This window comes from Triticum urartu, chromosome 4, assembly GCF_003073215.2.
Source record: "Triticum urartu cultivar G1812 chromosome 4, Tu2.1, whole genome shotgun sequence".
In the NCBI taxonomy this organism is placed as follows: Eukaryota; Viridiplantae; Streptophyta; class Magnoliopsida; order Poales; family Poaceae; genus Triticum; species Triticum urartu.
The window spans coordinates 279339972-279365135 of NC_053025.1; positions in this window are offsets into that span (position 1 = coordinate 279339972).

Consider the following 25164-nt stretch of genomic DNA (forward strand, 5'->3'; position numbering starts at 1 on the left):
CATCCGGCCACCGCCGGACGTACGGACCAGGACCCGGACATCCGGACCTACCGCGGCGCCCACGACACAGCCGGATCATCCGGACCCCCGAAGCCCGGATCATCCGGACCAACATCCGGATCATCCGGACAGTGCCTGCGTGCATGATGTTGGGCCGAAGCCCATGTATCCCTTCGCCCCCAACTCCTATATATACGACTCCTCCACCTCTTTCTAGGGTCAGCAAAGGATTAGCTCATATTTGTGTGAGAGCTTTGCTCATCCACTTAGTTACCTTCTCCTCGGAGATCGCGCCTCCTCGGAGAAGATCCCCCAAGCGGATTCAAGACCTCCTCATGGAGAAGAACCTCAATACCTCCTCATGGAGAAGATCGTGCTACTTGTATCGTCCTTAGTTGACCGTGGATCGTGTGATCTCTTATGTACTCGAGGATCTACCATATGTGTGACTATCTCTTGTTGGTTTAGTGAATCTTTCGTGTTTGCCCTTGTGTTTCCCCTCGTGTTTCCCCTCGTGTTCATCACGGGATCCACTCCTTTCGTGAAAGAGCGGCCCCTAGGGTTCTACCCAACATCATCTTGGTATCTAGAGCCACGTTGATCACGATTTCAGAGCCTCCCCGTTGTGTTTCTAGCTTGATTTTGTTGTTTTTCGTCCTAATTTGAAAATCCCCACAAAAATAGCCCCAGAAATTTTTCTTGTAATTTGTGAGTTTTGATGATGTTTTGTTGGTTTTGATCCGTGAACTTGTTGTGTTGCAAGTGGATCTTACCTTACCCCACCATCTCCACCTCGAAATCCATCCAAAAATCCGTGAAATCATCGAATTTTCCCCCATTTTCAAGTTCATCCCGAGCCATCCCCGAGCGAGTTGACCCGCCCGGATCATCCGGACCCTGAACCGGATCATCTGGATCCACCCAGATCATCCGGCTCCTGGCCCTGATCATCCTGCTTCCTCTGCCGAAACTGCAATTCCTACAGTTCTATACACCGCCGCCTACACCTCCGCATACCCCCTTGACCACCACCACCTAACTTCCGCCAACCCTTTCGATACATCCAACAGTACCACCAGTTGACCGCTACCAACTTCGACACATTTTTCCGCATTTGATTTTGAGAGTTTGAGTTGTGGTTCATCGTTTCCTAGGGTGTTTTGGCTAACTAGGAATGGTTCAACATCGACATCACCGCCCCTAATCTTCGCCATGGACGTGTCATCAACAACGACCTTCACAGTAACCTAGTCTTGGTTTCGTGACACCCTCAACCATTAGCAAGGATGGTAACTTCGACGACATCTTTGTCCACCCCTTGCCATTACATTGACAACCACCATAGCCTATTCTTTTTGCGTCGCTTACCCATTGAGACTAGCCTTTGAGTATTGCCGACAACGTGACTTGTGCACATTAGTGAGCATACATACATCATTGGTGCATATCTTGGTACATCTCTTGTGTCACATGGTTGTCATCGCATACACAATTGCTATCTTGGTTCGTGAAGCATTACATGAGAAAAGAGCTCAACACACAAAGAGCCAAACAAGCTTTTAAGCAAAAGGGAAAGATAAGCAAAGAGCTTATAAGCAAGAACCATAGCATCATACAACATTAAGATTGTCATACTAGATCATCTTGGATCATATCATCGAAACACCATACATAGAGCATACTTGGGATAGAAGACATTGCATTTTTTCTTAGTAGGTTGTGCACAAGTTCGTATCCGCCTATTGTGCAATCATGCTAGCGTCTCTCTATTGTTGTGCAACAAGAGCATTTTCATGGATTCCACATTTTGGCTCTTTCCTTGGTTGCACAACCCCACTTATCTCTTGGCGTGTGTGTTTCTGTGTACCTTATATTGCTTGGTCTACTTGTTGCATGTGCGAATTTGCGCATCTTTTCCAACATTATTGAGTCTTGCTTACTTTCACATCAAATTTTGTGCCACCATCCTAACCAAGCTCCACCATAAGCTCTTATTTTTGTTGGTGTGAGACCCGACCAGAATTGGTACCAATTGTGCTATTTCCTTGGTCCACATTGGAGTGATCATTGATCTACCTTCAACTTCAGTCAAGGTACATTTGGTATACGTTCTTCTCTTTCTACCACTCACATATTTTCCTTGGAATGATGGATAGGCCAAGTACTTCTACCAACCCACTCTTCATCTGACAAGACGACGCCATGAACTCCTACGTCACAAAGAGCCACCTCTTTGGTGCACAGCGTGCTTTGCATCAAGAGCAACAAGCAATGAGTGAACGCATTGACAACCTCGCCACCGACTTGTGAATTTCCGAGAAGCATACACGAGACTACTTCGACCACAAGCTCGACGATCACAAGTAAGAGAACGACTCAATAATGGACGAGATTCGTGCTTTGTTGCTCAACCGCTCTTCTTCCACTTCGTCGTCTTCAAGAAGGAGCCGTTCAAGTCGACACTCCGACTTCACTCTCACCAGCTCAAGTACACCGACATCAAACACTCTTCGTCGTGCGATGCGCAATGATCGTCAAGTAAGCCTCAATCCTCTACGCAACAACGACTCTCAAGAGCACTGACACCGTCAAAACCAAGCTACCTTTGCACAAGCACGAGAACGTCAACGACAATGCCTACACGGAGAGGAAGAGCGACCGCGTCTACACCAAGAAGCACAAGATGCCGAGGCACAACGTCAAGAGCAACACTTATGGATGCTCAAGCACTTGAGGCGCAACAAGCCCTCAGAGATTCAAGTCGAGCCGTAGCCAACCGAGGCCAACAAGCTCGTGAACATGAAGAAGCACTTTGCGAAGAAGTTCACGAATGAAGATATCAAGCTCGCGTGCAACGTCAAGCTCGACAAGTTCCTCCACAAGCTCGCCAAGAACATTAAGTTCACCAAGAGCATGACGAAAATGGAAATCTTCCATGACAAGAACAACACGAGGTTGACAAGCATCCTCGCGAAGAGCAACACGAGTTTGACAATCCTTAACAACATGGGCGTCATCATCCCCGACCCAAACACAATGAGGAGCATTGCTACGGCAAGCTAAAGTACGCCATGCCCAAGTTCAATGGAAGCAATGATCCCGAAGAGTACCATTCATGGGCATTGAAGGTCGATAAAATCTTCCGCTTGCACAACTATGAAGAATAGAATAAGATCGCGATGGCATCCCCTGAGTTCCAAGAATATGTCCTCATTTGGTGGGAACAAGTCATCGAGCGCCGTGTGGCAAGAGGTGAACCACCCATCACTACTTTGGAGCAAATGAAGGATGTCAAGGGAGCACGCTTTGTGCCTACCAACTACAACCGCGACCTCTTCAAGAAACTCCAACTAGTCAAGCAAGGAACCAAGAGTGTTGAAGAGTACTACAAGGAGATGGAGATTTCAATGATACGAGCCAATTTCACGGAAGATGATGAGCAAACTATGGCACGTTTCTTGAATGTACTCAATCATCCCATCAAGAAGATCACTGACTTCCAACCATACTCAAACCTCATCGAGCTAGTGCATCAAGCTACCAAAGGAATGTCAAGTACAAGACGATTACAAGTATGCCAAGTTCTCATCCAAGTCATACGGCTTGTCCAACACCCAAGCTTCAATGACTCCAACACCGTCTACCAAGCCTTCGACAAGCAACGTCAACAAGTCGATTTACAAGAAAGCTTCGTCAACCCCAAGTCATCCTTCTACACCGAGCAACTTCAAGCCGAGAGCTTCATCATCATCTACCCCAACCGATGAGACCGTCAGGACGAGTTCCTTCAAATGCATCACATGTGGAGGCCGAGGCCACAAGTCCTTTGAGTGTACCAACAAGTGAACCATCATCCTCAACGATGATGGTACATACGACTCCATGAGCGAAGGAGAAACGGACGCACTTGATCAAGTCGCCATGCACCGGCAAGTGAACGATGAAGAGGAACAAGTCTTTTGCGATGAAGATTCAAGTCCCTCTCTAGTTGTCTCCAAGGTCTTGACCCTTCAATATCACCAAGAAGAATACCAAAGATGCCATATCTTTCATACCAAGGCCGGCATCAATGGAAGGTCCGTGAAGGTCATCATCGATGGAGGGAGTTATCATAACCTCGCAAGTGAAGAACTTTGCTCCAAGCTCCAATTGCTAATGTAGGGTAGAACCCTAGATGGCCGATCTTTCACGTAACGAGCGGATCCCGCAAAGAACACGAAGAACACGAGGGAAACATGAGGGGAAACATGAGAGAATCACTCAAACCAACAAGAACGATCACACATATGCTAGATCCATGAACACAAAGGAAGATACATGATCCATGATCAACAAGGGACGATACAAGTGATAACCGGTTCTTCTCCGTGAGGAGGTCTTGATGGTCTTCTCCGCAAGAAGGTCTTGAATCCAACATGGATCCTCTCCGTAGAGTGGCCGCGGTCTCTCTCGTGGAGTAGATCCGATGTGGATGAGCGAGGCTCTGTCTCTAATATGAGCTATCACAATGCTAACCCTAGAAAGGAGGTGGAGGTGGTCTATATATAGTCTTAGCCACGAAGGGGTAAGTGGGAGAGGGGTACAAGGCCAAAGGCCCGCGGCTGCGCACAGGAAGGTACCGGTGGACCGGTGGGGGTTAAACGTCCGGTGCATCAGGACGGTCCGGACGTCCGGCGCGCGTCGGATGTCCGTTGATTCTTCTCGAGTGTAGTGGCACCGATCATCCGGTCGGCACCGGTCGTCCGGGTGCTGGGACTCGTCGGACATCCGGTATTCGTCGGACGTCCGGCCGCTGTAGCATTCGTCGCCTGGAGTTCTTCGGGTCGTCTGGGCTGCACCAGGTACCGGATGTCCGGTGGCGTCCAGACGTCCGGTGGCTGTAGCTTGTAGCAGCTCCGTCTTCGATTCCACGCTTCCCTCGTGGATGGTGTAGGTGTTCCTTGGCGCTTGCAGTCCTCCACGTCGTCCGTAGCATTCCGACAATACCTATGCATGCACACGGGAGAAGTGTCAAGTAGTATACAATCCTCGAAGGGGTCAAGTGAACAAGCGTAAAGGATATGAGTCACCTTTGTGTCTGTGGACTGGATGTCGAACGTGTCACTTGCCAAACGGACTCTTGACATGGTGATGTCTGTGGGATGCTCCGCATCATCTCCCCTCCCTTGGGAAAGATCTGACCTCGGATCCAAAACCAAATCACCATGGGAAAGAGATGGCGTCGTCATGTAGGAGTGGTCGATCACCAAGTTCTCGTCTGTAACACCCACAATGAGGCTATATCTCCCACATGCCGGGGCACGACTTAGAGGCATAACCGCATGGTAGGCATGTCGCAAGAGGGGTAATATTTACACACCCCATGTACTGAATAAGAAAGGGATAAAGAGTCGGCTTACAATCGCCACTTCACACAATACATAAATATAACATACATCATCCAGAATACAATCAAGGTCCGTCTATAGTACCAAAATAAAGAAAGACAACCCCAAATGCTAGATTCCCGATCGTCCCAACTGGGCTCCACTACTAATCAAAAGGAAACAAAACAAAACAAAACAACGACCAAGATCTTCATCGAGCTCCCACTTGAGTTGGGTGCATCACCTGCACTGGTATCATCGGCACCTTCAGCTATTTGGAAGTATCTGTGAGCCACAAGGACTCAGCAATCTCACACCCGCGAGATCAAAACTATTTAAGCTTATGGGTAGGAGAAGGGGTAATGAGGTGGAGCTACATCAATCACTAAGCATATATGGTGACCAAGTATATAGATGCATTAATTAAATAAGAGATATTGTGATATCCCAACATATCCATGTTCCAACATGGAACAAACTTCAGCTCCACCTGCAACTAGCAACGCTATAAGAGGGGCTGAGCAAAAGCGGTAACATAGCCAAACAACGGTTTGCTAGGAAGGAGGGTCAGAGGCTTGACATGGCAACATGGGAGGCATGATAACAAGTGGTAGGTAGCGCGACATAGCGATAGAGCGAACAACTAGCAAGCAAAGATAGAAGTGATTTCGAGGGTGTGGTCATATTGCCTGAGATCCCGCAAGGAAGAAGAACGAGTCGATGAAGAAGTCAAACGGACGTAGTCAAACGAATCCTCACAAACGCAACGTTATCGGAACTAACCCGAAGAAGCAACACCGGAAAGAAGCAAACAACATAGTAAACAACCATCACATAAACATGGCATGATGCACAACCAAGTATGATGCATGTGTGGTTTAATGAGGCATGGCATGGCAAAGTGCACAAACAAAACTACAAATTAAGTGGAACTACAAATTATTTAGTTCTCTCTCGTTTATGTACCCAACAATATTAAATGTTGTTAAATATGGCAAGAGGTGGAGCATGTGAAAACTACCTATCTAGGCAAGTTTAAATGAGGCCAGAACAACAAGCAACAAGTCCGGAAAATCCTCATGAGCTCATGTTAGATTTGGTACTGTTCCGCCCTAAACCATATTTTAGAGTTGTTAAACATGCAAAGCAAAGCCACCATGTTAAACTAGAAACTTTTCTACCCCATTTACATATAAAGTTTATTTAAAATGGAGCTACGATTATTCAGTTATGAAATAAATCATTTTAGCATGGAATTTAAGCAAATTAATGCAAACAGCAGTTTAAACATGCATGAAAGTTGGAAATTGTGAAACTAGACAAAATTCTAAGCATTTTACATATATAAGTTATTTACAAATGATGCACGGTCCAAGAAAAATAGGAGTGGACATGATTGCAAGAATTAAATTCAAAGTCATTTGAATTTAATTAAAAAGGTTTGAACAAGGACTAGGAATTAAACGTGTCCAAAAATGTTAAGATTTTCGGTGGAGCTCAGGAAAAAGATGATAGAATTTATGAGCGAAGTTTGAGGAGCAAACTCGAAGCATAAAGGGCTTGAGATTTTAAATTGCAAGTGTGTTTGCGGCTAATTCCGAACTAAAGGAATATTTTAAATAGCTCCCTAAAATATTGGGAGTATATGTTCTAAAGAGAGATCACCATTGTGAATATCCCTCGATTTAAATGGAACGAAGATCCATACAATTTATTTAGTTGAAATTTAAGAAGAGGTGCAAGATGAGATGATGCAATGCACATGATGCAAAAATGAAAGCAACGAACCACACAAATCCCACGTCGAATCTCAGAAATCATGGTAGGCATCTGAACCTCCGGTCTTGGGGTGTCACAACACTCCACCACTATGAGAGGATCTCTTCCCGAGATCTAGGATGGCACCAAAGAGAAACGGGAGAGGAAGAGAAGAGGTAAACTAAATTGATTCCTGGATAAACGAGTGAAACCACAAACCTTGAGAGGTTGAACAAATTGAAAGAAAGAAAAACAACAAAGATGAACAAAGTTGAAAACAATCGTTAGATGAACAAGGAATATTACTAGAGCCTTGTAGGTCGAAAGAGATGGAACAAGGGCTTAACCAACCAAAAGAATATGAAACCACACCGGTATAACGAGATAGCCAAGGAACAAGAATGACATAATTTGACAGCACTCCGGTTGAACATGGAATGAATAGAATAATAACTTGACAAGATGGAAAGAACTTGAATAGAACAATGCTCATGTTAAGTGGATAAGCACGGAAAAGAACATGATCTTGACAAAACGAGACAATGTGTTAAAGAGAGCAATACAACAATGCCTCCGGTAGAATTGAAAGAATGCAATGAAAAGAACGGAGAAGAAAACAACATGTTGTACCTCAAGTGAATTTGAGAGAGCATCCTTGAAAGAAGGATAGAACAGAGTTGTTGGAAAACTCAACAGCGAAAAGAATAAGCTTGTTGTGGGCTTATGGAAAACAACTCAAAACTTAGAGGTGAATACCTGCCACTACGGAAAACAATTGATTGCTTGAGAGCAGCACGGAGATGAAAACTTGATTCGCCGAGAGAATAGGAGAAAAACTTGGATCATTGATAAGCACCATGAATAGCAACATTCCCAATGGAAGGCTTTAGGTGAAATATAACACCAAGATAACTCCAATGAAGAAATTGATGGGTTGCAAAGGATCTCCTGAACAAAGAGAAAATGATGGGTTTAAATATCTCATTCTTAACAACTTGCGAATCATGAAACATGAAGTGAAATTGTCAAGAATGACATAATACCACCTCAAAAGGTAAAAAGAATTGCACTTCGGAATGCGCGATGAAGAATGCTTGAACTCCTCAGGACAAAACATGTGTTGAACACCATGTTTATTTGGAGTATAGCTTGGCAGATCGAAACTTCGAGAGAAATCTTGAAGAACGATCGAAGATTGAAAAGAATCTTTGTCGAGCCACCATGTAGAGCCTCCATGAAGAACTCCGTTAATAAAAGGATGATGAAAGAAAGAGAAGTTGAAAACACAAGGTGATGCCTTGCAATGATTTAGATGGAGCTTCGCGACGAGATAAAGCGAAAAACTTGAAACTCCGGAGAAGAAAAGATGAAGCAACTTGGCACCGAGAATTTATTCATCATGAACAAACTCTGGAAGAATGAATCCATCATTTGGATGAAGCAAGAATAAGAATTATGTTATGCGTATCCTTCACCAATTTAAATTGATGACAAGCAACGGACTTGGCATACTACTTATTCTCATAGAAAAAAAGATTAAGAGAGATATAGCGCAAACTTGAGAAGGTCTTCAACGATCCACCGGTAGGATTGGAAAGAACGAATGAATTGATATGATAAACGAAGGAAGAAGAATCTTGGAAGAACCACCGTAAGAATTGAAAATGAAAATAGCAAAGGCGCAACTCACCGGGAAGAATTGGAAAAATGAAAGAAGATACTTGAGGGGATTTAGATACATGAGAACAGAGAGATCATGAACTGATTAGAGGATATTTGAACGATTCACTGGTAAGATTGGAAAGAACGAGTAAATCTTCTGAAATGATGGTCTCCGGAGAATCAAACTGAAAAGACTCATGAATTTCTCTGGATGGGTGAACAGAATTCTCACAATGGAAAACAATTATGAGGGGATGGCATAACGCTAGAACCACGAATCTTTGATAGAACGGAACAAGATTTAAGGGAAAACTCTTCTTCGGTCTTCAAAATCCGAGAATGACGACGAGAAACACCACCATGAATTATTGAGATACTCCGGGAGAATGAATAATGAAGGAGTTGAGCCAACGATGAAAAGAATTTGAATGATCTTGCAGGAAGACATATGACTGATGATACTTCATTCTTACGTCAAACTTTAAATGATTTGAGAATAGCTCTGGGAAAAATTAGAAGAGTCAGGTAAGATCCTGGGAAAAGACCTGTGGGTTAGGGCCCACTCAAAAAAACACCATTGAATGATTACTTGAAAGGGAGATTGCACCGGTTGAATTAAATGGCTTGAACGAGATATCCACCTCAAAAATAACTTGAATTGATTAAGAATAGAAGCACAAATCTTCTGAGATATCTTCACCACTCCGGAACAATTGAATAGCACGCGAAGAATGATTAAGAGTTGCACCGGCATGAGAAAACATTTGAAACGAGGAAAAGAATGTGATCAACACTGAAGGCTTGACTTGAATCCACCGGAGAAGAAAAAGAACGAAGAATGATGAACATGAAGCTCCGTTAGTATCTTCATAAGAAACACCAGGTAAAACATTGAAAGAAAATACTGAAGAGACTTCCCACAAATAAAAGGATACATGATTAAGAAATCTGAATCCTTGAAGAAAAGGGTGGGAGGGCGGGAAAACAAAGGCAACTTGGGTCAGCTGAAACGAACACCATTGAGAAAACTTAGAATTGATCTTGCGGATGGGAAAAATGATGGGATCATCTCGAAGAGAAATGCACCGGTAGGAAAAAGAATTGAGATGACAACCTCGATGATCAAGAAGGATTAGTATCCCCAAAGAAATATGGGAACACCATTTAGAAAAGGTATGGAATCCGCATTTGACTTCGAAGCAACTCGAATACCACAACTCAAAACAAAACAAAGGATTTGGCTCACAGAATAAGCCGGAAACAAACATATGATAGATCCCACATCATATCATGTGTCTGTTGCAAAGATATTCTAGGAGCTACTTGAATTCCCACTTTTAAACTCCTAAAACTTTCTGGTTATGCAATCAGGTGTTGGGGATATAGGGGAAGCATAATATCTCACCCAAAATTAGCAAATCCTACATCAAGCTATATCCATCCTTCAACACATAACCAAGAAACCTTCGGAAATCATTTACCCCGACCTTCGAAAAGCATCCGTTATACGAGTTGTGGCAATAATCCCGAACTCCCACCCCAGCACTGGGTGGCGTCGAGGTTACTCACCAACAACTGCATAAAAGAGATTTTCGATGTCGGTGAAACCCAGGTATTCCAGAACTGCAACGATCAAATTGTGACGACAACACCTCGGAGCTCAACTCCCCGGTACACTGCCACAACCCCTAAATGTCAGGAGGCACCAAGAACAATGTTCTCGTCACAAAACTATCGGAACAATTCCAAGTTACCCACGTGATCCTAAAAAAATTCGTGAAATTTGAGGAGAGAAAAGTCAAAACTTCTATGTCAGGAGGCCTCACCAGAGCGATGAAGGGACTGAGGAGTAAAAAGAATCCTACTCTCCGATATATATAATCCTAAGACTCAAAACATTTTCTTCTAGACTCAACAACGTCAGCGATTCGATCAAGCAGGGAGCTCCTAAGTCGGGGGTGGCTCTGATACCAACTTGTAACACCCAACATGCGGCTATATCTCCCACGTGTCGGGGCACAATTTAGAGGCATAACCGCATGGTAGGCATGTCGCAAGAGGGGTAATCTTTACATGTACCATGTACTGAATAAGAAAGGGATAAAGAGTCGTCTTACAATCTCCCCTTCAGACAATACATGAATATAACATACATCATCCAGAATACAATCAAGGTCCGTCTACTAGATTCCCGAATAAAGAAAGACAATCCCAAATGCTAGATTCCCGATCGTCCCAACTGGGCTCCACTACTGATCAAAAGGAAACAAAACAAAACAACGACCAAGATCTTCATCGAGCTCCCACTTGAGCTGGATGTGTCACCTGCACTGGTATCATCGGCACCTGCAACTGTTTGGGAGTATCTGTGAGCCATGAGGACTCAGCAATCTCACACCCACGAGATCAAGACTATTTAAGCTTATGGGTAGGAGAAGGGGTAATGAGGTGGAGCTACAACAAGCACTAAGCATATATGGTGGCAAACATATGCAAATAAGAGCAAGAAGAGAAGCAACGCAGCAGTCAAGAAGCTAGAAATGATCAAGAAGTGATCCTGAAACTACTTACGCACAATCATAACACAAGAACCGTGTTCACTTCTCGGACTCCGTCGAAAAGAAACTATCACGGCTACACATGCGGTTGATGCATTTTAATCACGTCAAGTGTCAAGTTTTCTACAACCGGACATTAACAAATTCCCATCTTCCCATAACCGTGGGCACGACTTTCGAAAGTTCGAAACCCTGCAGGGGTATCCCAACTTAGCCCATGACAAGCTCTCATGGTCAACGAAGGATATTCCTTCTCCCAGGAAGACCCGACCAGACTCGGAATCCCGGTTACAAGACATTTCGACAATGGTAAAACAAGACCAGCAAAGCCGCCCGATGTGCCGACAAATCCCGATAGGAGTTGCATGTATCTCGTTCTCCGGGCACACCGAATAGGTCAAGTTACGAGTAAAACCAACCCTCAAGTTGCCCCGAGGTCATCTTGCCTCATATACCGCAAGGAAGAAGAACGAGTCCATGAAGAAGACAAACAGACGTAGTCGAACGAATCCTCACAGACGCAACATTATCGGAACTAACCCGAAGAAGCAACACCGGAACGAAGCAAACAACATAGTAAATAACCATATCACAAACATGGCATGATGCACAACCAAGTATGATGCATGTCCGGTTTAATGAGGCATGGCATGGCAAAGTGCACAAAAAAAACTACAAATTAAGTGGAGCTCAATATGCAACGAGTTGCATATTGACGAAACACCACATCAATTATTTAGTTCGCTCTCGTTTATGTACCCAACAATATTAAATGTTGTTAAACATGGGAGGAGGTGGAGCATATGAAAACTACCTATCTAGGCAAGTTTAAATGAGGCCGGAACAACAAACAACAAGTCCGGAAAATCTTCATGAGCTTATGTTAGATTTGGTACTGTTCTGCCCTAAACCATATTTTAGATTTGTTAAACATGCAAAGCAAAGCCACCATGTTAAACTAGACATTTTTCTACCCCATTTACATATAAAGTTTATTTAAAATGGAGCTACGGTTATTTAGTTATGTAATAAATCATTTTAGCATGGCATTTAAGCAAATTAATGCAAACAACAGTTTAAACATGCATGAAAGTTGGAAATTGTGAAACTAGATAAAATTCTAAGTAGTTTACATATATATATAAGTTATTTACAAATGATGCACGGTCCAAGAAAAATAGGAGTGGACATGATTACAAGAATTAAATTCAAAGTCATTTGAATTTAATTAAAAAGGTTTGAACAAGGACTAGGAATTAAACATGTCCAAAAATGTTAAGATTTTCGGTGGAGCTCAGGAAAAAGATGATAGAATTTATGGGCGAAGTTTGAGGAGAAAACTCGAAGCATAAAAGGCTTGAGAGTTTAAATTGCAAGTGTGTTTGCGGTTAATTCCGAACTAAAGGAATATTTTAAATAGCTCCCTAAAATATTGGGAGTATATGTTCTAAAGAGAGATCACCATTGTGAATATCCCTCGCTTTAAATGGAATGAAGATCCATACGATTTATTTATTTGAAATTTAAGAGGTGCAAGATGACATGATGCAATGCACATGATGCAAAAATGAAAGCAACGAACCAGACAAATCACACGACGAATCTCAGAAATCATGGAAGGCATCTGATGCTCCGGTCTTGGGGCGTCACATCATCATCTTGAAGCTCCAAACAGGCACTCTCCAATGTCGCACCATCTTGGGATTCCTTCAAAAGGAGCAAAGAAAACAAACCCTTGGAAAAACAAATGTGGTTAGCGTTAGTGCAAAACCAAGCATTCATGGGGTGATTCACCAAACAAGTGTCGTCATCATGCAAAGCATATGGTTTGACAAAGGATTGTAGCATGTCATGTAAGCATATGGATCGAGCAAAATGAAGGTCATCATGGAAACAAGTATGCAAATATGTGTGACAAGAGAAGAAGCATCTACCTCATGGTCATAGAAAGCATGCATAAAGCGCTCAATGAAAGGTCTATGGTAGGCATATGAAGCATTCACAACACCAATAAAATGAAATATCTAAACACATGGGACAAATGCAAGACAATCCAAGCATAATGTGCATAGGGTGTAGTGAATATAGTGTGGCACTCAACACAATAGAAAGAGAAATTGTTCATTATGTGTGAGGTAATCAAGGCAAGCATGTAGCAATCAATGAGACATGGCATATGTGAAGAAATGATATTGTTGCAACCAAGCATGTGATAGGACTAAATAATCCAAGAATTGGACGCAACACACAAGGCATAGATATCATGATGCATGGAACTGTGAAAATGACAAGTTGAAGCAAGATCTCTAACATGTGTGCAATCAAGTGGTTCAAGATGAACAATAAGTCTCATGGTGCAAGCAACACAAGTAGTATGATCCGCAACATCCATGTTCAAGAAAGGTGTCACCTTGAAGGCGTGTCCTTGTGCATTCTTCACAATGCCGAAGCACAAGCAAGTGCGATGTAGAATCCTCGTGGTAGAAGGTGGTTCACTCTCAAGAGCTCGAATAGTCAACTCATGTGAAGTGGAAGTCGACACGATGTCCAAGTATCCTACACATGCACAAAACAAAACAAAGAAAGTATGCGCATTGTAGATAAATGCATCATCCATCATGATGGTTCTCTTCTCTTGCACATAACCATTAGAAGCAGAAATGCATGAATAATATGATGCAACAATGGATATAATTATGGCACAAGGTATATGGTGCAAAGATGTAAGACAAGCATGCTTCACAATAATTATGTCAAAATCTCCAAATATATGCGAGAATTCTATGGGGCAAACTCATTGTCAAGACTAAAGTCAAAATTGCACTAAATACATGGCAAATGATCTAGCATGAGAGAGGCAACATATGAAGAGATATGACAAGAAGCAATAATAATCATGTGCAAAGCATGTAGATGATTGTCACCAACCGCATGAAATGAGCAAGTATGAATCATTGGTGATGCAACATAAGCAAGCACAGTAATCAAGTTGTGCAAACTAGTAGTGTGAAGATGCAACATACTAGAGGAAATCATGGCAATCATTTTGTGAGCAAATAATAGGCATAAGCAATGCACATGACATATCGCAAGCACGAACACAAAGCAAGATCATAGTGTCATCATAGGCATGGGGCACAAAGCAAACATGGTAATAAAAAGCAATATCTCCACCAAGCTTGCAAATACTTATACAAGTATGAGAATCAATCATCATGTGTAATGCAAATCATGGGTCACAAATGCATGGAAAAGGCATAGGAATGAGCATATCATGCAAAGTGAACATGGCAAGATGGGTAAAGGATATATAATGGACAACAACCCATAGCCAAGTGAGGGCCATGTAGAAGAAATGTGCGAAGTATTTCCGCGAAGAGAGCGGTGGGAAAGACAATCCATGGGATCCCAAGTCATCATTGCTCTCTAGAGATTCTTTTGTCAACTCGTGGGATTGCGAGGTTGACAAGAATTCATGGGTAACTACACAAAAGAGGCACAAACGAAAGAAATTGTGTGTGTGGTAAATTTACACATCATCCATCATGATGTGTATGTGCACGTGAGAGTTAGCACAAGATAAGCATCGCTCGATGAAATTTGATGCATGGTATAAGAACATGTCATCCATCATGAAAGAATAGTTATTGTGTACAACATGATGGGAATGCAAAATGAGCATACAAGTATAAGGCACAACAATAGCATTTTTATTCATGGGGAGCATATTGTGCACACAAGTATTGGGATCATGCAAGGAATGGGATGAATCAAAGTCTCCTAAAATGTATGAGGAAACTATGGGGGTCTCCTCTTGAGCAATGTTGGAAACATCATATGGAGAAAATGGAGAACATCCAAAGCAATGCATATCCGAAGCTAAGTGTTCATGGCATGGCATATAAGATAAATGATGCAAAGGGATCATATCAATATCATCACAAGAAAAACAAATGCCAATAACCATGGGCTTGTCATCTATGCCATATGTGCAAATTGGGTTAATTTTAATGGCATATGCATAGTCACTATGAAGAGATTGCAAATAAGACATATGATTGATCTCATGCATAGCATATGACAAGTCAAGCGGATTGTGAAACATGATGTGACCTAGAGAATTGTCACAAGAAATCCTATGCAACATGGCATCACAACTAATAGACTCCACATGGCAATCATCAAACTCATCATAAATGGGTAAATCGTCACATGGGGAAGTCACACTAGCATGAAGCATGGTAATAGGTTGATCAACACCATGCAAGCAATCAATGTCAAGAATGTCCACTAGTGGGACTAGAGCATCACCTTCACCTATGTTACCTTTGTCATTCCACTCATCTGGTGTAGGTGAGGTGGGAAAGTCCAAATGGTGGTCATCTTCATCTTGATGGAACCATGTGGGAGGTGCATCATATTCCACCATGGCCATCGTCCTGTCCAAAGGAAGGACGAAGTCATCGCGAATCGGCGCGTCATCATAGATGGGACCTGGCACTAAATGAGAAGACACAATAGAGGTAGAGGTCAAGTTGTTAGAAATGCAAATGGCCTCACATGCCCTATCAACTATGACACTCCCTCTATATGGTGGTTCACTCACTCCCTCAAGGTAGGTGCACTCAATCTCACGTATGGTAGAGTCACTCATCTCACTCAAGTGGTGGGGGTTGTGGCTCTCCTCACATGATAATTGTGGTAAAACATCATATATGGGGCTAGTGGTGAAGTCACTCTCACTCTCAATATGGTGGCAAAAGTCACTTAAGTCATCATACATCGTCGTGGTCGAAGGGAAAATCCCATGCTCAACCATCTCATCGTCGTCGCCATGGATGAAGGCCGAAGATGGCACATCGTCACTCTCGCCTCCTAAGATGGAAGCATCATCCTTGCTCGTCACCATGTCGCTCGCCTCCAAAGCTTGGTCCTTGATGGTCTCCATACTCGTAGTCGCCGCACCATCTTGAAAAAGAGTCAAAGTAGACTCGACATCATCAATGCCACAAAGAGGTATGGCGATGAAGTCGAACTTGGGAGCATCGTCTTGGAGCTCTCCAGGCTTGGACATCATGGTGGTACTAGCCTCATGCTCGTTCTCATGGAGCTCGATCATCGCGAAGTGAGCTTGGGGTGGAGAAGCTTTGGCCTTCATGAGTTCTTGTTCCACCTTGAGAGCACCAATGTTGTTGTCGTTGAGGGACTTGTAGTTCTCAAGGAAGATCGTCTTGGAGATGTCTTTGTGCAATCCCATCATGAAGTGGAACTTCATCGAAATGGGGTCGTCCACGCCAGCTCGTCGCAAGGCTTTCTTCATCTCCTTGAAGTACTCGTCCGTGGACTTGGATCCTTGGGTGGTGTTCTCCAATTGGTGTAGAAGTTGTTCCGTGTAGGTTGGAGGCACGAACTCGCACCGCAAATCTCTCTTCGTCTTGGGCCAACTCATGTCGTAGGTCGCCGAAGGTGCATGAAGCCACCATGTGGACGCGTAGTCGTGGAAGTTCCTTGTGGCCCACTTCACTTGATCTTCGGCAGGAACTTGATGTAGCTTGAGGTAGTCGTCTATCAAATGCTCCCACTCGAGATACTCCTCGAGTTCTAGAGTCCTATAGAAAGGAATCTCATGGTCGGTGTTGAGGTCGTAGTAGCTCGTGGAAGTCGTGGACTTGAGCTTGGGGAGCTTCTCTTGAAGTGCTTGTGGGGGAAGATGCCATATGTCCATAGGCGAAGGTGCCTTGAAGTCGCTTGGCGAAGATGCCAAGGGAGATGGTGAAGTCGTTGAGCGGTTGTTGGTGTTGAGCTATTGACCTTCACGTCCTTGTTGGTGATGGTGTCGATGCCGATGTGATTTGGCCGGAGATGGTAGCTCGGAGGCATGTGCTCTTGAGCGTCTTCTTGAAGATGAGGAAGATCTCTTGTAGGCCTTGATGAGGGCTTTGATCTCCTCCATTTGAGCTCGCATCTTGGCATCGATGGAGTTGTTCATGGCATCAAACTCGTCGTTATTGTTGTAGACTGAAGATGAAATGCCTTGCCCATCCATCATAAGACTCGAGCAAATGTGAGTGGGAGAAAGAGAAGAACTATACCAAATGTACCTGGACCAATGTTGAAGATGGATCAATGATCACTCAATAGTGTAACAAGGAAATAGCACAATTGGTACTGATCTTGTCGATTTCGCACACCTACACAAGTAAGGCTTATGGTGGAGCTCGGTGAGGATAGTGGCACAAAAAATTGATGCAAAAAGTTAGCGAGAGTCAATAATGTTGAAAAGGATTCTCAAATTCGCAAGTATAACAAGTAGACCAATAGCAATATGTGGCACACGGAAGCACACACACGGATAGATAAATGGGGTCGTGCAACCAAGGAATGAGCACAAAATGTGGAATCCACGGAAAACACTCGTGTTGCACAACTCAAGAGAGACGCTAGCACAATTGCTCTATAGGCGGATATGACACTTGTGCACAACCTATAAGATGCAAGGATATATCAACTGTCTATCCCAAGTATGTTATATATGATGTTTCGGTGGTATGATCCAAGATGATCGGATATGACAATCTTATATGCAATGTGGTATGATGCTGTGGCTCTTGCTTACAGGCTTATTTGCTCTTTCTCTTTTTCTTAAAAGCTTATTACTTTGTATTCTTTTTATGGCCACTTTTGCACAATACACAAACCAAGATAGCAATTGTATATATGCGGGAACAAACTTGAGGCACACGAGATGATATGATACCAAGATGATACCGATATGGTATGGTATGTATGTACTGGAAGGTGTAGCTCGATGATCACTAATGTGCACAAGTAACGTTGCTGGCAATACTCAAATGGCTAGTCTCGATAGGCAAGTGACGCAAAATGGGCTAGGGGTTAACAATGCAATGGCAAGGGAATATACAATGGAGGTATACCACGATACCAAGATGATATGGGTGTTACCGTTCGCGGTGATGATGAGTGGCGGTGATCTCGATGGAGATACCAAGATGATGGAGACTCGTCCCTAGGTAGCCAAAACACCTTAGGAAATGGAAAAACCGCAAACTCAAAATCTCAAATGTCAAAGGGTGGTAGCGGGAATGTGGTGGTGGTTGCGGAAGCTCTATGGGATTGCGGAAATGCAATGATGGTTTATGCGAGTAGGCAATGCGGAAATGGAGGATAAGGTGGTGGGCTATACACGGTGTCAGAGTTGGAAGCACGGTCCCGAAGTAGCCTAAACACCTTAGGAGACATAACTCACAACACAAACAAAATTGCGTTAAGTTGGTGTGGCGGAAGTGTAAGGTGGACAAGGCTATGCGGTAGTGGTGGTGGTGGTCGATGAAGAAGCAACCATCCCTAAGTAGCCGAAACACCTTAGGAGACTCAAATCACAACTTGAACAACCACTAATGCGAAGGGGAACAAAATTGGTTAGGTTGTGGAAGCTGGTGGTGGTGTAGCGGATGATGTGGTGGAAGCCCTAGGCAAAGATGCCAAAATTTTCAAACTTTTATGGAGTCAAAAGATGTTGGTGGTATTTTTGTTGGAAGGGGGATGTCAAGAGCTTTGAAACGAGCTAAAGAACGTCAAAGTCGGAGTTCGTATGATTTAGTTATGGCCGAAACAAGAATCAGCCGAAGTCAGTTTTTACACGTTACAGACGTCCATAAAAGGACGGATGTCCGGTCGCCGGACGTCCGGTCGGGTCGGAAATCCGTAAATTTGGCTCGGTGTAGGGGTTCCGGATGTCCGGAAAAGGTCGGAAGTCCGGTGTTTCCTAGGGCTCTGGATGTCCGTACAATGTCGGTTGTCCAGTGGGTCGGGGTCCATGCGAGATGCGAGTTTCGGGACGCGATTTTGGGCAGAATTTGGGGATTTTGGGGTCAAAATTGATGAGATTTTTTGGGTGAAATATGAGGAAACTTGGGGAGATGCTAGATCCACTTGAAACCAAGCAAATCCATGGATCAAATCCAACAAAATTCGTCAAACCAACAAATCACAAAAAAATTGGGCTATTTTTGGTGAGGATCTTCGAAATTGGGAAAAAACACAACAAAATTAGGCTAGAAAACAAAGAGGAGAGGCTCCGAAATCATGATCAACGTGGCTCATGATACCAAGATGATGTAGGGTGGAACCCTAGATGGCCGATCTTTCACGAAAGGAGAAGATCCCACAAAGAACACAAAGAACATGAGGGGAAACATGAGGGGAAACACGAGAAGTGTCAAGTAGTATACCATCCTCGAAGGGGTCAAGTGAACACGCGTAAAGGAGATGATTCACCTTTGTGTATGTGGAGTGGATGTCGAACGTGTCACTTGCCAAACGGACTCTTGACATGGTGATGTCTGCGGGATGCTCTGCATCAATTGCCCAAGACGAAGCACCCACATCCCTACAAAGTTCAATGGATTAGCGACTCCAGCACTATCCAAGTCGAGCATCGAGTACAAGTCTCCTCCAAAATTGGTGCCTATGAAGACACTTTGGAGTGTGATGTCGTTCCAATGACCGTTTGCCACCTTCTTCTTGGATGCCCATGGCAATTTGATAGAAGTGTCATCCTCAACGGCCGAACGAACCACTACATCTTCAAGATGAAAGGAAAGGAGTATGTACTTCGCCCTATATCTCCAAGCCAAGTGATAGCCGACAAGCAAGTCACCTATCATGGAGAGAATAGTGAGAGAGTGAACCACCAAAAAGAGAGTGAGCGCCACAAGCCTAAATCGAGTGCATCCATGATGAGCGAAAAAAAGAACTTAGTTCTATTTTCCACCAAAAGTGAGATAAGAGGAGTGTGTGAGAACCCATCTAGTGTCCTACACTATGTCCTTTTATGCAAGGACAACACACCAAAAGCTAACACCTCTCACGCTCTAACTTTAGTGTTGTCCTCTCTTTTACAGGAATTCCAGGATGTTTTCCCCGACGAGCTACCTCTGTGTAACACCCTCGATGCGGCTATATCTCCCACATGTCGGAGCACGACTCAGAGGCATAACCGCATTGAAGGCAATGTCGCAAGAGGGGTACTCTTTACACGTCCCATGTACTGAATAAGAAAGAGGTACAGAGTTGGCTTACAATTGCCACTTCACACAAAACATGAATAAAGCATTACAACATCCAGATACAAACAAGGTCTGACTACGGAACCAATATAAAAGAAGACTACCCCTAATGCTACAGATCCCCGATCGCCCCAACTAGGCTCCACTACTGATCAACTGAAACGAAACAACATGATGAACAAGATCTTCATCGAGATCTTCCTTGAAACTCGGTTGCGCCACCTGCACAGTAACAATGGCACTTGCAAACTGGGTTTGGAAATAATCTGTGAGTCACGGGGACTCAGCAATCTCACACCCTCGCGATCAAGACTATTTAAGCTTATGGGTAGGTAAAAGGTATGAGGTGGAGCTGCAGCAAGCACTAGAATATATGGTGGCTAACATATGCAAAAGAGAGCAAGGAGAGAAGGCAAAGCGCGGTCGTGACCTAGGAGTGATCAAGAAGTGATCCTGAAACTACTTACGTTCAAGCATAACTCCAACACCGTCTTCACTTCCCGGACCCTGCCGAGAAGAGACCATCATGGCTACACACACGGTTGATGCGTTTTAATTAAGATAAGTTTTAGGTTCTCTACAACCGGACATTAACAAATTCCCATCTGCCCATAACCGCGGGCACGTCTTTCGAAAGTTCAAAACCCTGCATGGGTGTCCCAACTTAGCCCATCACAAGCTCTCACGGTCAATGAAGGATATTCCTTCTCCCAGGAAGATCCGATCAGACTCGGAATCCCGGTTACAAGACATTTCGACAATGGTAAAACAAGACCAGCAAAGCCGCCCTGATGTGCTGACAAATCCTGATAGGAGCTGCACATATCTCGTTCTCTGGGCACACCGGATTGTCCAAACTTCCGGTAGGCCAGCCCAGAGTTGCCCCTGGTGGCCACCGGCGGCTGCAATTTGGACCAACACTCAGGCGAGCACTGGCCCAGGGGTTTAAATAAAGATGACCCTTGAGTCTGCAGAACCCAAGGGAAATAAAAGGCTAGGTTGCAAATGGTAAAACCAATGTTGGGCCTTGTTGGAGGAGTTTTATTCAAGGCGAACTGTCAAGGGGTTCCCATTATAGCCCAACCATGTAAGGAACGCAAAATCAAGGAACATAACACCGGTATGACGGAAACTAGGGCGGCAAGAGTGGAACAAAACACCTGGCATAAGGCCGAGCCTTCCACCCTTTACCAAGTATATAGATGCATTAATTAAATAAGAGATATTGTGATATCCCAACAAATATCCATGTTCCAACAAGGAACAAGCTCCAATCTTCACCTGTAACTAGCAACGCTATAAGAGGGGCTGAGTAAAGTGTTAACATAGCCGAACAACGGTTTGCTAGGACAAGGTGGGTTAGAGGCTTGACATGGCAATATGGGAGGCATGATATAGCAAGTGGTAGGTACCGCAGCATAGCCATAGCAATAGAACGAGCAACTAGAAAGCAAAGATAGAAGTGATTTCAAGGGTATGGTCATCTTGCCTGAGATCCCGCAAGGAAGAAGAACGAGTCCATGAAGAAGACAAACGGACGTAGTCGAACGGAACCTCACAAACGCAACGTTATCGGAACTAACCCGAAGAAGCAACACAGGAAAGAAGCAAACAACATAGTAAACAACCATCACATAAACATGGCATGATGCACATCCAAGTATGATGCATGTTCGGTTTAAATATGCATGGCATGGCAAAGTGCACAAACAATACTACAAATTAAGTGGAGCTCAATATGCAACGAGTTGCATATTGAAGAATCGCCACATTCAAGTTATTTAGTTTGATCTCGTTTATGTACGCAACAATATTAAATGTTGATTAACATGGCAAGGGGTGAAGTACAACAAAACTACCTATCTAGGCAAGTTTAAATGAGGCCGGAAACAACGAACAACAATTCTGGTAAAACCCCATATGCATATTTTAAGGTTTGGTACTGTTCTGCCCTAAAGCATATTTTAGAGTTGTTAAACATTAAAACAAAGTGCACCATGCTAAACAAGGCATTTTTCTACCCCATTTACATATAAAGTTTATTAAATTTGGAGCTACGGTTATTTAGTTATGAAATAAATCATTTAAGCATGGCATAGGAGCAAATTAATGCAAACAACAGTATAGACATTTTAAACACAGATGAAAATGGCATATTATTAATCTATACAAAATTCTAAGCAAGTTACATATATAAAACATTTTAAACCGATGCACGTTTTGTGAGTAATTATATGCATGAAGTAGAGAGTTTTTCTGTAAAACAGGCGTTCTCTGGAAAATAGCTAAATCCGTCCAGGAAAAAAAACAAGAGTTGGCCAAATCTACTAGCCCAATAGTGCACAGGGCAGAGGGATCTCAGGAGGCTCACCATGGGCTTCGGCCCAGATCGGTGAGGTAGGATTAGGCCTTGGTCAACGGGCGAAGAGGAGGCGTCCCAAACGCACGGAGGCGCGGTCAACAGGTCGAGCGGGGTCGAGGTGCTCGTCCTTCGCTCGACGCAGAGCTGCGGGCGGCGCCTGGAGCAGAGCTCCGGCGAGCGAGGCGAAGGGGCGGCGAGGCGAGGGACTTGGCATAGGCAGGGGAGGTTGGCGACGAGCCCTGTGGCGTCAAACAGCGGCGACAGGCGGGTCAGTAGCAGCGCAAGGAAAACGAGGAAGAAGAGGAGCGCGAGGCAAGGGCGAGGTACTTGGCGGGGCGACGGGAGCTGCAAGGCCGGGCGGAAGCAGGTGACGGCGGTGAGAATCCTGGCGAGGTCGAGGTCGACAGATCATGGGCACCGGCGTGCGGGAGCGGGGGTTCCATTCTCGGCGCCAGAATGGAGGCGAGATGCATCGGCAGGGGAGCTTGGAGCTTCGAGTGGTTCGGGCATCCATGGGTCTCCTGTTGACGAACAGAGACAAAGGGAGCAATGTGAGAGAGAGAGGAAAGCACGGGGAAGGAGGAAGGGGCGCAGGTGAGAGTGACGGCCTGATCGTGGTCGTCGACGGGGATGAGGCCTCGGGCGCGAGGAGATCGGGAGCTCCCCTCCTGATCGAGCTCGTGGATGAGGGGGGTCGAGCGCTCGGGCTCTGGATCGAGAGGAGGAGCTCGGGGCCTTGGGAGCAGAGGAGGTGGCGGTTGTGGTTGGTCGGCGGCGCAAATCCAGGGAGGTGGTCGGAGGCGCTGGTTGGGTGGAGAAGGATCAGGAGGGGATCTCGAGAGGATTTGGTGGAGTGGCGGCGCAGAATAGGAAGGATGGACAGCTCCCTACGTTTTAGGGTTGGACCTCTTATATACACTGGTGGGATTGGTTAGGGGCTAATGGATCCCTCTGATCGTAAACGGACGATTGAGAATAAAAGGTTAGAGGAGTCCAAATAAGAAAACGGTGATATTTTGTAGATGTTTGGGGATGATCCGGATCCAACGGTGACGACTGTCCGGGTAGGGTTCGGGTAAGTTTCGGACATGCGCGAGGGGTCGATGCACTGTGCAAAGAGGGGGTAGGCTGGGCCTAGGCTATGTAGGAGAGGTCTCAGGCTGAGAAGAGAGAGACGGAAATGCAACCTGGCAAGGTTTCCGGAGACCGAAAACGTCCGACATTAGACTGGCTATATTGCCTCTATAGTTATCCGTTGGGGCATCAAATGAACTCCGAATGCGAAGAAACTTGGCAGGCGGTCTAGTGACAACAAAACAACACCGCACGCCAACTTTCAACCCATTCCGAGAACATTTTTCGGCCACTTATAAAATAATATTCGGACGTGCCGCGGGTGCGTGCGAGTCTGTCTGGGCTCAGAACGGACAATGGAAGGAACGGGGAAACCCGAACAGATGCCAGTTTTGAAAACATGATGATGCAATGCAGATGATGACATGATGAAATGCAACACGCAAGCAAAAGACATGGCAACGACGGCGAATAACTGAAAGACACCTGGTGCAACGAACTCGGGGCGTCACACTCTGGGACTAACTCCACTACGACGCATCGAGTGCCGCATCGACCTCATCCTCGGAGCACCTCTTCCGAACAAAGCTCAATACCGCATCAACCCCGAAGAAACCAAATAAATACAAAGGCAAGTAAAGCATCTCATAGACCATGGACATGTGCGCGAAAGTTTGAGTCCTTGTGCCGTCCCGCTCATTCTTGTGCCAAAAAGAGACGGTAGCTTTCGCATGTGATCCGATTGTAGACCTATCAATGCTATCACCGTTCGTTATAGGTATCCCATTCCACGCCTTGATGGTATTCTTGATGAACTTAGTGGTGCCACTATATTTTCCAAAATTGATCTTAAAAGAGGTTACTATCAAATCCGCATTCAAGAGGGTGATGAATGGAAAACCGCTTTCAAAACAAAGTTTGGTTTGTATGAGTGGTTAGTCATGCCTATGGGTTTATCAGAAGCACTGGGTACTTTCATGCGTCTTATGAATCATGTTTTTCGCCCTTACATTGGTGTGTTTGTTGTGGTCTACTTCGATGATATCCTTGTTTATAGCAAATCTATTCAAGATCATGTCACCCATGCTCAAACCATTTTACAAACTCTTCGAAAAGAGCATCTCTATGCTAACATGGAAAAGTGCCTTTTCGGTGTTGATAAGCTTGTTTTCTTGGGTTTTGTTGTTTCCTCTAAGGGAGTTCATGTTGATCACTCTAAGATCAATGCTATTAAAACTTCGCCCCAACCAACCAATTTGCAACAAATGCGTAGTTTCCTTGGTTTAGCCGGTTTC